The following is a 12,681-nucleotide window of genomic DNA, read 5'->3' as shown; positions in this document are numbered from 1 at the left end:
TTAGTTAAAAGCACCCATAGGGACATCCAGTTGTGTCTAGTGACTAAAGAAGATCCCCAGATAATTATAAATGTGTTCATCAAAATTACATTGGAGATTAAAATAATTTTGGCAAGGGCATCTAGACAAACCCCGCAAGATAAACAAGGCTGGTTCAATGGAAACTGCACTAAGGCCCTGGAAATTTTAAAAGAAGCCCTACACACTATCCCAAGGTCACTTGAGAAAATCCAGATAGCCCAGCGCACTTATTGTGACGCTTTATCAGGTAAGAAGAACAAATCAAGAAGGAGGCCTGGCAGGCACTTGAGGATGCTAGTGACAGGAGGGATAATATCGCCTTTTGGAAGGCTGTCAGTGCTAGCTTCCTGCAAAATAAGCAGGCTGCCAGAATAGATCTAGTGATACCTGGTGACACTTGGGTCTCACATTTTAGCAGATTATATGACAACTCACAATCTTCGGTCTCAGGGGCATCTAATGTGTCTGATTCTGATGCACTTATAGGACTAACAAGACCTAGACGTATTTTCGATTACGAGGAAGTACTTGTGGCACTGAAGGAAAGCCCGTCGGGGAAGGCCCCCGGCCCGCGTCCCAATTGACGTATATAAATCAATGACTGACCTTTGGGCTCCCCTGCTAACCAACGTGCTTAACTCATTAATTTCCTCCGGTTTCATTCCCACTTGGCCAGAGGCCATAGTAGTGCCGATTTTTAAGAAAGGTGACAGGAACGACCCCTCCTGTTACCGTCCAATCTCACTACTTGATGGTCTAATGAAGGTCGCTGGGAGAATCATTTTAAATAGAATACAGGAATGGACTGAAGAGCACGATGTAATTTCAAAATTACAATATGGTTTTAGAGCAGGTAAAGGAACCATTGAACGAAGCTTAAATCTAGCCTTAATAATTGCTAAATACACCCAGGCAAAGCAGGGAAACCTCTACGTGACATTTGTGGACCTCAGTTCCGCATTTGACTGCGTAGATCACGAGCTGCTTTGGGTAACACTTGCGGACATCGGCATAGATGAACAAATGCTCCTCTTTATAAAAGAACTTTACAGGGGTGCGGGAGCACGCGTTAGATTTGGAAAAAGGGGTGAGTGTTCAGAAAAATTCCAGATCCGTAGAAGGGTAAGGCAGGGGTGTATTTTAGCACCCCTGCTCTTTACCCTCTACATTAACGCCGTGGGTGATCATCTCAATGAGGTCTACCACGACTATCCGACTATTGATGAGACACCAATACCCATATTAATCTACGCGGACGATGCCGCAATTATGTCGCAAACATGCATAGGATTACAAAGGGCAGTAGGGAAGTTTACTGAGTTTATGAAATGTAGGGATCTACAAGTAAACGTCTCTAAAACATTTACTATGTCCTGCGGAACTGGGCCCAGAAAGAAGCAATGTTCAATTTTCTTGAATGGCAGAAAGTTAGAGAATATAGAAAGGTTCTCATACCTGGGCATCAATTTTGACAAGATGGGTACCTGGCATGCAGCTGCAATGGCAAGGGGCATTGCGTTCTCAAGGGCAATGGGTGCACTCACCAACTTTCCCAAAAAATTGGGAGGAAGGCCGGTTAGGTCCCTCTTACAGGTCTATAAAACCAAATGTACATCTACTGGCACATATGGATCTGGGAATTGGGGGATTGAGCGTGCGGACACCTTGCAACGTATTGAGAATTCTTTCCTCCGATACCTGCGGGGCGTCCCCCGGGGTACACCAACATTTGTGCTTCACAGTGAATTAGGTCTTACTTATACCTTGGACACCATCTACTCTGCACCTATTTTACAGTGGCACAATGTTTGGGCAAAACAGGAAACCATTTTGAACAGGGAAGTCATAAGGGACTGTCTTGGTTTGGCCAGCGCCAATAACAATCAGGTGGCTAAAATACGTTAGAAATATGCTGAACGACATTGGGCAACTAGAACTTTTCAGTAAACCAGAAAATATGAATACCTTGCCCAGAGTCACTTTAAGAAAAATGGTGTTACAGCACCTAGAAAGTCAAAGGCGCTCTGTAGAAATGTGCAAAAGTATGGTTGCAGAACATCAAGGGATCACTAATAGTGAAGGGATGCAAAGGTACTTAACCATAGAACCTTCCCCCTATACCCATATGCTCTTGACCCGTTTACGAACTGACACATTCTACAGACTAGTAACTTTCCCAATTCCCAATAACTAGTTTAAAAATTTGGCGAACTGCCCCTGTGATAACATGTCCCCCCAGTCCAACATCCATTCTTTATTATTCTGCAAGTTTTATGGGCACCCAAGGGAAAGCTTTTTGAAACACCTATTGAGATCTTGGGGTATACGTTCTTGTAGAGCAGCTTACAATAGATTGAAAACTTTAGAAAAACCCTTTAGCCACTGTAACTGCATCAATTTACCTTAAAGCACTTGTTAGGGTTAGGGCCCTGATGCAGCCCCAGAACAAATGGCAAACTACTGGAGCAGCAATTGCTATTGCTTGTCTTACATCGGCTAATCTTCTCTTATGAGTAGGTCCCCCAAGTACTGTACTGTTTTTATCTTGTTTTTAATTGTACTGAGTTTTTAAAATGTGAAATGGCTTTTATTGCTCTGTTGTTATTTTTGCACGCTTTTATGATTTTGTTTATACAATTCGAATAAAGCTGATGGATTGAATTGAATAGTTAACAAATATTCCTTATACCTTTCTTTTTTGCCTAAATTTCTATTTTTCGTGCTGCCAATTAAATCTTTCAGATACATTGTGGGACCTTTCAAATATATTCCTTTAGTTTGCAAATAAAAGAAAACAATATCAACATATCTTATCAATATATCTTGTCAATATTATCTAAAAATATAAAAACCTAATGGTTTACATTTGGAGCTATGGCCAGACAGTCACAAAGTTCTTTAACACAAAGTGCTTTACTATAAATTCTTGCAAATGAATGGGGTTCTAAATGCTATTTTCCAAAACACAACATTTGAATAAATCTATGTAGCATGTATGAACGTGTTTCTGAAGGATTACCAAAAATCACCTTTTACAAGTGAATAATAATGATGCTAAACTCTCTTTATTGTTTTATTTTAAGTTATCTGCTGTAAATACCAGGGCATAGAGTGTTTGCACACAAAAAACAAAGAATACATGCAGATGATTGAAATGAAACAATAATAAGAATATGCAGATACCATTTTCAATAGTGCTTTAAAACCTATCCTCCTCTGCAAATGCAAATTGGATGCTACCAGTGAAAGAACTGCACATTGTTTCAAATAAACGCTGCAATAATAGTCAAGTTGAAGTGTAAATCATACAATATATTTACAAAACTTGGTTGGTTGTGGACCTTGTTTATTAGCTCCAATAACCCTTTACTCCTCATACATTTCAGAAATCCCTGAGTTTAGGAGTTCAGGCCTTTGCAAATAGCAACCGGACTATTAAATGAATTATAATTTGTAGTAATTGCACCACTAACATTGATGTTATACCATCCATTGCGCCATGAGGAAGCTTCATTAGTCTTGTTAGAAAATATGATTATGTGGCCCATCACACCTCATATAAGACCTCCCCAGCAGCAGTTTCTTCAACTTCCTCCTTATCAAAAACTATTTTATTACCACTTTCTATTTAATTGACATTGTGGAGGCTGTAGTAAAGGAAGTACCAGAGCAGCTATATACTTAATCTTACTAACTGAACTGGCACAAGAAAATCATCTTTTAAATGTTTCCCCTTCTCCTTTCTAACCATTTCTCACTAAATGTAACTGCAAATGCAGAATGAAATCACCTGGGTATCAGGATGAACACGAGAGGCAATTCACACATAATCTCTTCACCTTTACATTTTCTCAGAAGTGTGATCTAACTTATTTTGACAAAAACAGTTTTAAGAGCAGGCTCTTTTAACCAAGCAATATCGGTCATGACATGAAATGAACCATGTTGAACACCACACAATGCCTCAACTGAGGACTTTTTATCATTCAGTCCTTCAAACATTCAAATAAGAAGCCACAAATGTAGCATGCACATTTAAACATGTTTCATTTGCAGTTACCAATGGTGCAGTCCAGGACAATGCAATTCCTCTCTTCATACTCAAGTAAATGAGCAATTTTGGGACATTCATTATGAAATTGAACTGTATGAAAAGTAAATTATACGCTGCGGAATGTGATGGGCTATTCTTTCTCCAGGGGCTTTTGACCAAAAGCACTTCACCAAGAGATTTAGACATTACCATGCAGTGACACTGCTGGATCGAATGCCCTGTTTTTTATGCAGCTGACTGTTAGGACTCATGTAAGCCAGGAACATGAAGCAGTCAGACATATTACCTAATTCTGAGACACTGTAGCTCCTTAAATTATAAGCAATCATGTCAGATATTAGGAGAGGCACAACCGCAAAGCAGGTTCTATTATTGGGTCAGATAGTCTCACATTATCTACTGATGGCCACCCTTTTAAAAGCATGTGATTGAGAGACAAAACTTCAGTGATGAAGGCAGATGGAAAGACTTACAGAAATATGTACCAGTCGATCACACATAATATACTGAAAGTAGTAGAGGGTCCAGGTTTATAAGTAGCCCTGTAAAAGAGGACAAAATCAGGCACATTCTAGGGGAAAATGCACACAAAACTGACAACTCCATATGAGAAAATTGATGCCACGCTAGTGTCAAGACCCGCTATCAGGAGGAAGCAGACCAGCCAAGAATGCCAAGGAGCTGTTGCTGAGACCACCCATCTTCCAGAAGAAGAAAACATATGACAGAGCTTTCTCCGGAGCAGCCCCCAGAATCTGGTACTCACTCCCTCCAAACATCAGGAAAATTCCGAACACAGTAACATTCAAGAGGGAAGCTAAGATCTTCCTAATGAGTAAGTTCCTTCTATAGGAAAGACAGTTCATCACTAGCACCATGCCAGAGAAGACACTTCGGAACTATTTGTACTGGAAGTCCCAATACATCTTGTACAGTAAGCAACCCCAATAACATTTATTGTAACCTTGAAGATAGACTTATATAGGAATTATATAGATATATGTTATTTCTGAAATCAAGTTGCATCCTAAATCTACCTCATGTCATTGTATACACTTATGCTAATGCTGTATAGCTGTTTACCTAACCTACCTACCAAAACAGAATAACAATGTAAGTAAAGAGAAAGTCACCAGTTATATTGGGGATAACCTTTGTCGGTATTATACTACTCCAGATTTATGGATCTAAAATGCACATAAAAGGACACTTCGGAACTATTGGTAATGGAAGTCCCAGTACACCTTGTACAGTATGAAATTCCAATAACTTGTATTGTAACCTTGAAGATAGACATATACAAGAATTATATAGATATACGTCATTACATTGTTTATTTTAATGCTAATACTGTATAGCTGTATACCTAACCTACCTCATATCTTTGTGAAACGTCCTACTATACACAAGATATATCTCTAACCTACCTCATGTAAGCGTGAAGCTCTCTGATACCCAAGGGTCACGTTCGCGCTATATAAAACTCTTTAAATAAAAATAAAATAATAAAAATAAGATGTAGTACTCTTCTAAGTATGAAACAGTATCTGTCTATGGGTAAATCAGCACCATTGTGAATATGGGTACCAAGGCTGACCAGAAAAATAAATAAAGATTAAAAGGGGGCTTATCCTGCAGCTGGAGGAAAATATAAGGAACACCACATGGTCTGGAATAGAATCCACAAAGGAGCATGAGCTATGTTGTAAATGATCAGGCCACTATAAGCCATGCAGATGGACAAAGATGTGAGTGTTTAGAAAATTAAAACATCTGAGGCAGGAATACTTGCTTGAAGATGAAAACACCGGGGTAAACATCTTCCACAAATTGATAATTTACTGTCCCATTGTTGGGTATTACTAAGATCTTGGTTTCATAGCTGAATCCTGAGAATAAAACCAGGACTTCACCTTGAGCATACAGGGAGTCGCGAGATGGTTCACCAAGCAAAAAACAGTGGGGGAGCAAAGAACTCAGGGGCTAATATCGGAAATTAAGACCGCCCGATAGACTGTCAGTGCTCCCGCCATAGCCATTATGATGCGACCACCACCACTGAGGTCGTATGCCTATACTTTGCATTGCAGTGGGTGCTGCTGGCTGCAGCACCCACTGCAATGCAAAAAAGGGACACCTGACATATCTCTGCACTACGTGGCAGGCACTATCCAGTGCCTGCCACATGGTACAGGGATATGTAGGATGCCCCTAATGCCCATATCCGAGGGCCCAAGGGAAGGGGATCCCGCTGTGGGCCCCTAAAGTCCTTTTCTGCCTGCCTTTTCATGGCGGGTTAACATCCTAGAGAAGAAAAGACAAAAAGCGACATTATATTCCCTATAGCAGTGACCGGCAGGCACTTCCACCATGGTAGGGAATACAACACCCTACGCCGCACCGGTGGGCTCAAAGAGTCGTTGGATGCATGGTGGTCAGTCTTGCCAGCTACCAACCATCCACCCACCATTGAAATATGGCGGGCGGCTATGATACTTCCGATGGCGGTGGAAGCACCACCAATGGGTTGTCAGTGGTGGTCCCACCATCATCATATTTGGCCCCTCAACTCTTTATTTCAAAGAGACAACAACAAATGGAAGAATCCCCAGACTCTAGAAATAGAAGGTATAAGACAAATTTAACATACATGTTGTGGAGCTGATGTAATCAATAGATATGAGCACAGTGGACATGGATGCAATAAAGGATAAAACAAACAAACCTATCTGAGAGTTTGAAATTGTTGAGTGTTAGCATGATATGATATGATATGATATTGTATTTATAAAGCGCGACCTACACTCCATGGAGCATCTGAAATTGAGAGGTGTTGTCTTGTAAGGAAAGAGTGGAGCCTACCATAAGTGCCTGTCTTAGATATGAAATGCTCCAGGAGCCAATCTTTTGCAGGGTCTAAAAGAAAGGAAAGGTCAAGTAAGGGGACTTTGTGGTCTTGCTGTTCCTTGCAGAAATATCTAACCAATGGAGAAGTAATTTCCTGTACTAGAAGCTAAGACATGGATAATGTTAATTGCTAAACGAAACATGGTCGATGATGACAAGCAATATATTTATGGGAACCAGAGTAGTCTGGAGACTTACTGACAGTATAGCACATACAAAATGTATATGTTGAATGTAGTAATGTACAGGGTGCTGCCCAGAAATGGTGGAATAAAGCAAGAATAAATTCTGGGATACAAAAAACTGCCCATACAAAATTGAGAAGGGGCTAGTCTGGGTGAAAAGCACAAATAGAAGCTATAAGGAACAAAGATCAAAGTAATTCAAAACATATTTCTATAATATTACACCAGAAAGAAATCTGTCAAAATAAAAAAAGTTGAACACTATGTACATGTTCATACTGTTCGAACAGTCTTGAATAGAAGCACAGCCCTGGATCAATATGCATTTTCATGTGTGCAAAATGTAAAGAACGTTCTCCTACTTGACATCTGGAAAGTATATTGGAGATTTCTTGAAACTCTGTGGGATATCTTGAGTACATCAATCACCTATCATTTGATATCATAGGCCGCATGATCCTTTTCAATAAAAATATTAACAAGTGGATGGTCGAGGTCTTTGGAAATAATTAGGTTATTAATTGAAGGAGGTGCCCATTTAAATAATAAACACAGTCTGTGTGAGGGTGAAACACAAAAAGTCACTAAATCAAACTGTGCTAACCTCTCTGGTAGCTTGCACAAGAACAGTCAGGTGTAACTTAGAGATAATCAGTAAAGTATATATGCAGCACTTACAGTAATTAAGTAACAACACAACACAAGAAAAATTCCAAACCAATTTAGAAAACTAGAGGAACATTTTATAAATTAAATAACACCAATGTGACAAAATTCCAACCATTAGAACACCAGTTATGTTTTTTTTAAGTTCTTGGTAAAATTAGCTCTAGAAAGGCACAAAGCCCCATCTGTGGGTATCTAGCACTGTAAAGTGGGAACAGTTGCTGGAGCGCAGGGAGTGTGGAGGACAGTACAGGGTGACTAGTTTTTACAGGAACCGTGGTCCTGTGTTGGAGTTGATTTTGTACATGAAGCGAAGTGCCTTGAATTGAATACGGTTGTCCACTGTGAGCCAGTGGAGATCGCAGAGAAGATCAAAGACAGAGGAGTGTTTGGGAAGCCAAAATAAGAGCCTGGCATCAGAGTTTTAAGCCACCTGCAGACATTCCTTCAAGAGCTTAGCAGCACCCAAAGTATAGAAAATTACCAAACTCCAGCCTTGATAATACCATGGTCTGAATGACGGTTCTTTGTGCAGAAAAATTAAGTACCATATTAATTTTTAGTGCCATTTCAAGTTGGCAAAGCAGGCGGAGGCAACCTTAATAGCCTGAAACTTCATGGTCAAGGTGGAATCAACTCTGAAGCCCAGATTCTTTACTTTGGGAACAGTGTCAGGAAGTGCTCCCAGAGTAGCCGGCTGGTGCTGGGGAGCCCAGAGCGGGGTCCCTGCTTAGTACCATAACCTCCGTCTTGTCAGCATTTTATTTCAGGGAGCTGGAGTCCATCCAGTAGGCGGCACGACCGAGGTAGGAATTGAGATCTTCCATGATAGCTTTGTGTTTAGACGACAAAGAGAAAATAATTTGCATTTCATTGGAATAAGAGAACATGGCCGGCCACAGCTTTCCACCAGGTCTGCCAGGGGGCGGACATAAATATTCAAAAGCATGGGTCTAAGGGCAGAAGCCTGAGGGACTCCTGATGTCAATAAGTGAGGGCTAGACATTGTATTCAAGAAAAAAACCAGGAAAGTTCAATCTGCCAGAAAGGATTTAAGCCAGTCAAGTGCCAAACCTTGGAAGCCTAGTTGTGCCAGTCTGATAGTTGAATATCATGGGATACAGTGTCAAATGTCGTGCTGAGATCCAACAGAATCAGCGTGGCAGTACCGCCTTTGTTCAGGAGTTGGTGTATGTGTTCTCTGAGTCCTAGAAGGGCAGATTCGGTACTGTGCTCAGCTATGAAACTGGACTGGGAGGGACGGATGGCAATTTGGGCTTCTACATTGCAGTAATTTGAACGTTAACGTATTTCTTTAAGATTTTCGAGAAAATGGTCAGCAAAGAAATAGGCATGTAATTAGCCTAATTAGATGGGTCTAAGTGGGCTTTTTTCAGGGGGTGCACCATGGCATGGTCCCAGGCTTTGGGAAGACACCGCTCATTCCAGAAGTTGTTAAGAAGATCAACTATCATCGACAGAAGGTGTGGACGCATAGAGCAGAGCTTTGATGGAGGAAGAGGGTCCAATGGGGAGCCTGTTTTAATGGACCATAATAAAATCAGGAAATGAGAAGAGTTCATAGGGAATGAGGATGGTAATTGAGCTGTGGGCAAAGTCATACTCAGGGGACTGTTTTTTTTGGAAGACCAACGATTCAAGTTGGAGTGTGTAATGGAATTAACCAAACTGGCTTTCATCAGTTTTGCCTTTTTCAAGGTACGACAAAAGTTGATTACTTTCTCCACAAAAAAAAGTCTGCCAGCACTTCACATTGGAACTGTAGTGGGGGGAGTTGTGTTACTGGCATCCTTTAGGTATTGGACCACTTTGAATAGGGGTTTAGGCTGGTTTTGAGCTTTGAATATTATTTCAGATTAAAAAGCAGTTTTCGCATTCCTACAATGCACGTGATAGATATTTAGGGTAATTTGTATTTTAATTTTAGATCCTCACCATATTGCTTCCTCCAGGTCCTTTCGAGTGTCTTACAGAGTTATTTTTCTTCATTTATGGTCTCATTGTACCAGGGGGCTGGGGTGGGGGGTGTTGTCTGGATCCTGATTTAGACTTAGCGGGTAGGATAGAGTTGAGGGTGCTTAGAAGCGAGTTATCAACCATTGGAAATTCTTGGTCGACCGGCTGAACTAAATAAGGCAGTGTGTCTGATAGACAAGCATTAAGGGCAGAAAAGTCCAGATTAGCCCAGTTTCTAACTATGACTTTGGGATTCATTACTGTGGAAACGAGAGAGGAATGGTAGGGCATAGAAAAAGGCAACGCAAAGTGGCCTGACCATAGTAAAGGTAAAGGTGGGTCAGAGGTAAGGCCAGTGATGATAGAAAAAATGGGATTCAGCAGGTGACCATGCTTTGTGTGTGGGGGAGGAGTTAATAGGGACGAATCTTCCAATGCCCTATCACCTCTCTCAATTGCCACAGTAAATGCACAGGATGGCATGATAGTATCTAAGTTGTTGATAAAGCATTCAAATGACTGTTGCATGCAGGGAGGTTCTCATCCGAACCTCTGCAAACCTACTCCATTAGCTGTTCAGTGCTCCATTGTGTATCAATGGACAATTCTATAAAATAAAACATTCTCGATTCACAGTTTCCTAGTTAGATCATCAGAATTCAACATCTGCTGAATATTACTGATTTTAATACACTGTCATGCATTCTAATATTCTGTGCAAAGAATAGAGGAATGAATCTAAAATACAAAGAAATAATCTGATGTGAGGAAAGCTAGAAATACATTTTTAAAATAAAAGATTTCCCAGAAATGATGAATTTGAATGGCTTAAATCAGCGTAGGCAGTATTATCTAACAAGGCATTGATTTGAGTTCATGTAAAAAGAAAAGAAAGAATAAATGAGGCCTACTCGAGCCTAGGTAAAGTACAATAGAAATGAAAGCTTTCTGCAAAAATAATAATACTGGTCTATAACATTTGCATGTTTAACCAAGGCACATTTCCTCTATGGTCTACTTTAATATGCATTCTCCACGTTATATTCTAGGTAAATGTCAGCTTTAATTTGTGAGTAGTCTAGTGGAAGCATTCTAAATTATCTGTAATCTTCTCATAGATGATAGAGGTGATCCCTGTTACAGACCATTAGCGTAATACAGTTTCGATAGGACAATCAAGATGGTAGCTTGAACCTTGTGAGTGAATCATGAGTGCCGGAAGATGCTTTACAGTGTAGTCAATGTGAGAAAGCTTGATTTGGCTACCTTCCCAACTTGTGCATTTATTGACAGCTTGACATCCATGGATTTCTTACCTCCTTGGATATTTTTGGAGGTGGTCCTAGATCATCAGTCTAGGCACACAGAAGATCATAGGCTTTTCGGTCTCCACAGGTGAGTATTTTGGTTTTGGAGGCATTCAATTTGACCATCTGCCCACAGGCAATTGAAAAGTTTGGATGTTCCAATGTACTTTGGGTATTCCAGTTTCAGAAGTATCTGCATGTCATCTGGATAGTTGTAGCAGGTGAACTCAAACCAATTGATCAGATCTGTTAATGATTTTATATAGATGTTGAAAGGCATGGGTAAGAGAAATGAGCCTTGAGGGATTCCTACTTTAATGATGTGTGGTTTAGAAGAGAAAGGAGGAGTGTGTTTAATATTTGTCCTATTGTGTAGAGATGATGTAACCCAAGTGAGAGTAGTGCCTTCTATTCTGGCTTCCTTAAGTCTTTGGATTAGTGTGTCATGATGCTCTCTGTCATCAGCTGCTGAAAGGTGTAAGGTAAGAAGGCAGCAATTCTGTTCTGGTCTACCATGTTTTTAAGGTCATCCTAGTCATAGATAAAGACCAATTCAGTGGCTCTTCATGAATGGAATCATGCTTGAAAGTCAAAAAGTAAGGATTTCTTTTCAATGAATCCTGACATCTGGGCAAAAGCTGCTCTTTCCATAAGTTTCCCAAGGAATGGTCTGTTTGGAATGGGTCTGCAGTTGGAATGGGTCTGCAGTTGTTGAGGTTTTGATTGTCCAGGATAGTTTATTTTTTATTTTTTAATAAGCAGCACATGTATGCCTTTTTTTAAGTCTTCTGGGAAAATTCCTGTTATTAAAGAGTGCTTCATGATTGTTCACACTGGGATGGCTGCAGAAGTTGATAGTAGAATGTTTTTGAAGATTTGAGGTGGACACAGGTCAGAGGGGAAGCCTGCAGGTTTACTTTCTTTGACAAGATCCTGAAATTGAGTCAGTGATAGTTCTTTTAAGAAATGTAGAGGTCATGCATTCTGTCCTTGGTAGGTTTTTGTAGGAAATGGGTTGTAGATGTTGATTTAACGGTAATCTATCATGTTTGCTTCAGTTGTGTAATGATTTTACAGTTTCATGAGCAACGGGGTGTGGGAAAGTGCCTGTTTTTTAATCGTTATTCTCCACTTTTTGTCTCAAATTTAATGCACTTTGACTTGATGTGCCCTGGGTCCCTGCCAATCAGGTTCCCAGGGCCTGTTTTCTTTCCAAAAGCTGTACCTTTGTACCCACAATTGGTACATCTCTGGCCACAGGTAACCCCCTTGTAAAAGATACTATGGGTTCCAAGGGCAATGTGACCAGGGAAGGCCTCTAAGGGCTGCAGCACCTATTGTGCCAATCTCAGAGACCCTGTACCCTAACACCCACACACTACCATTGCAAACTGCATGTTTTTGGTGCTGAGAAAAGTGAAGAGTCTACATGACACACATTGCTGGGTATATGACGATCTTAGCGGAACTATTGAGATAAGTAACCACTAGACGAATGGCTGATATTAATTTTCTCTCCTGCATTTAGGGTGTGCCAAATACGCCTCCACCCCCCTCCCGTGAC

The sequence above is a fragment of the Lissotriton vulgaris genome, chromosome 9, assembly GCF_964263255.1.
Source record: "Lissotriton vulgaris chromosome 9, aLisVul1.2, whole genome shotgun sequence".
NCBI classification, from domain to species: Eukaryota; Metazoa; Chordata; class Amphibia; order Caudata; family Salamandridae; genus Lissotriton; species Lissotriton vulgaris.
The sequence above is the reverse complement of the archived record's forward strand: the minus strand, read 5'-3'. Positions refer to the sequence as shown.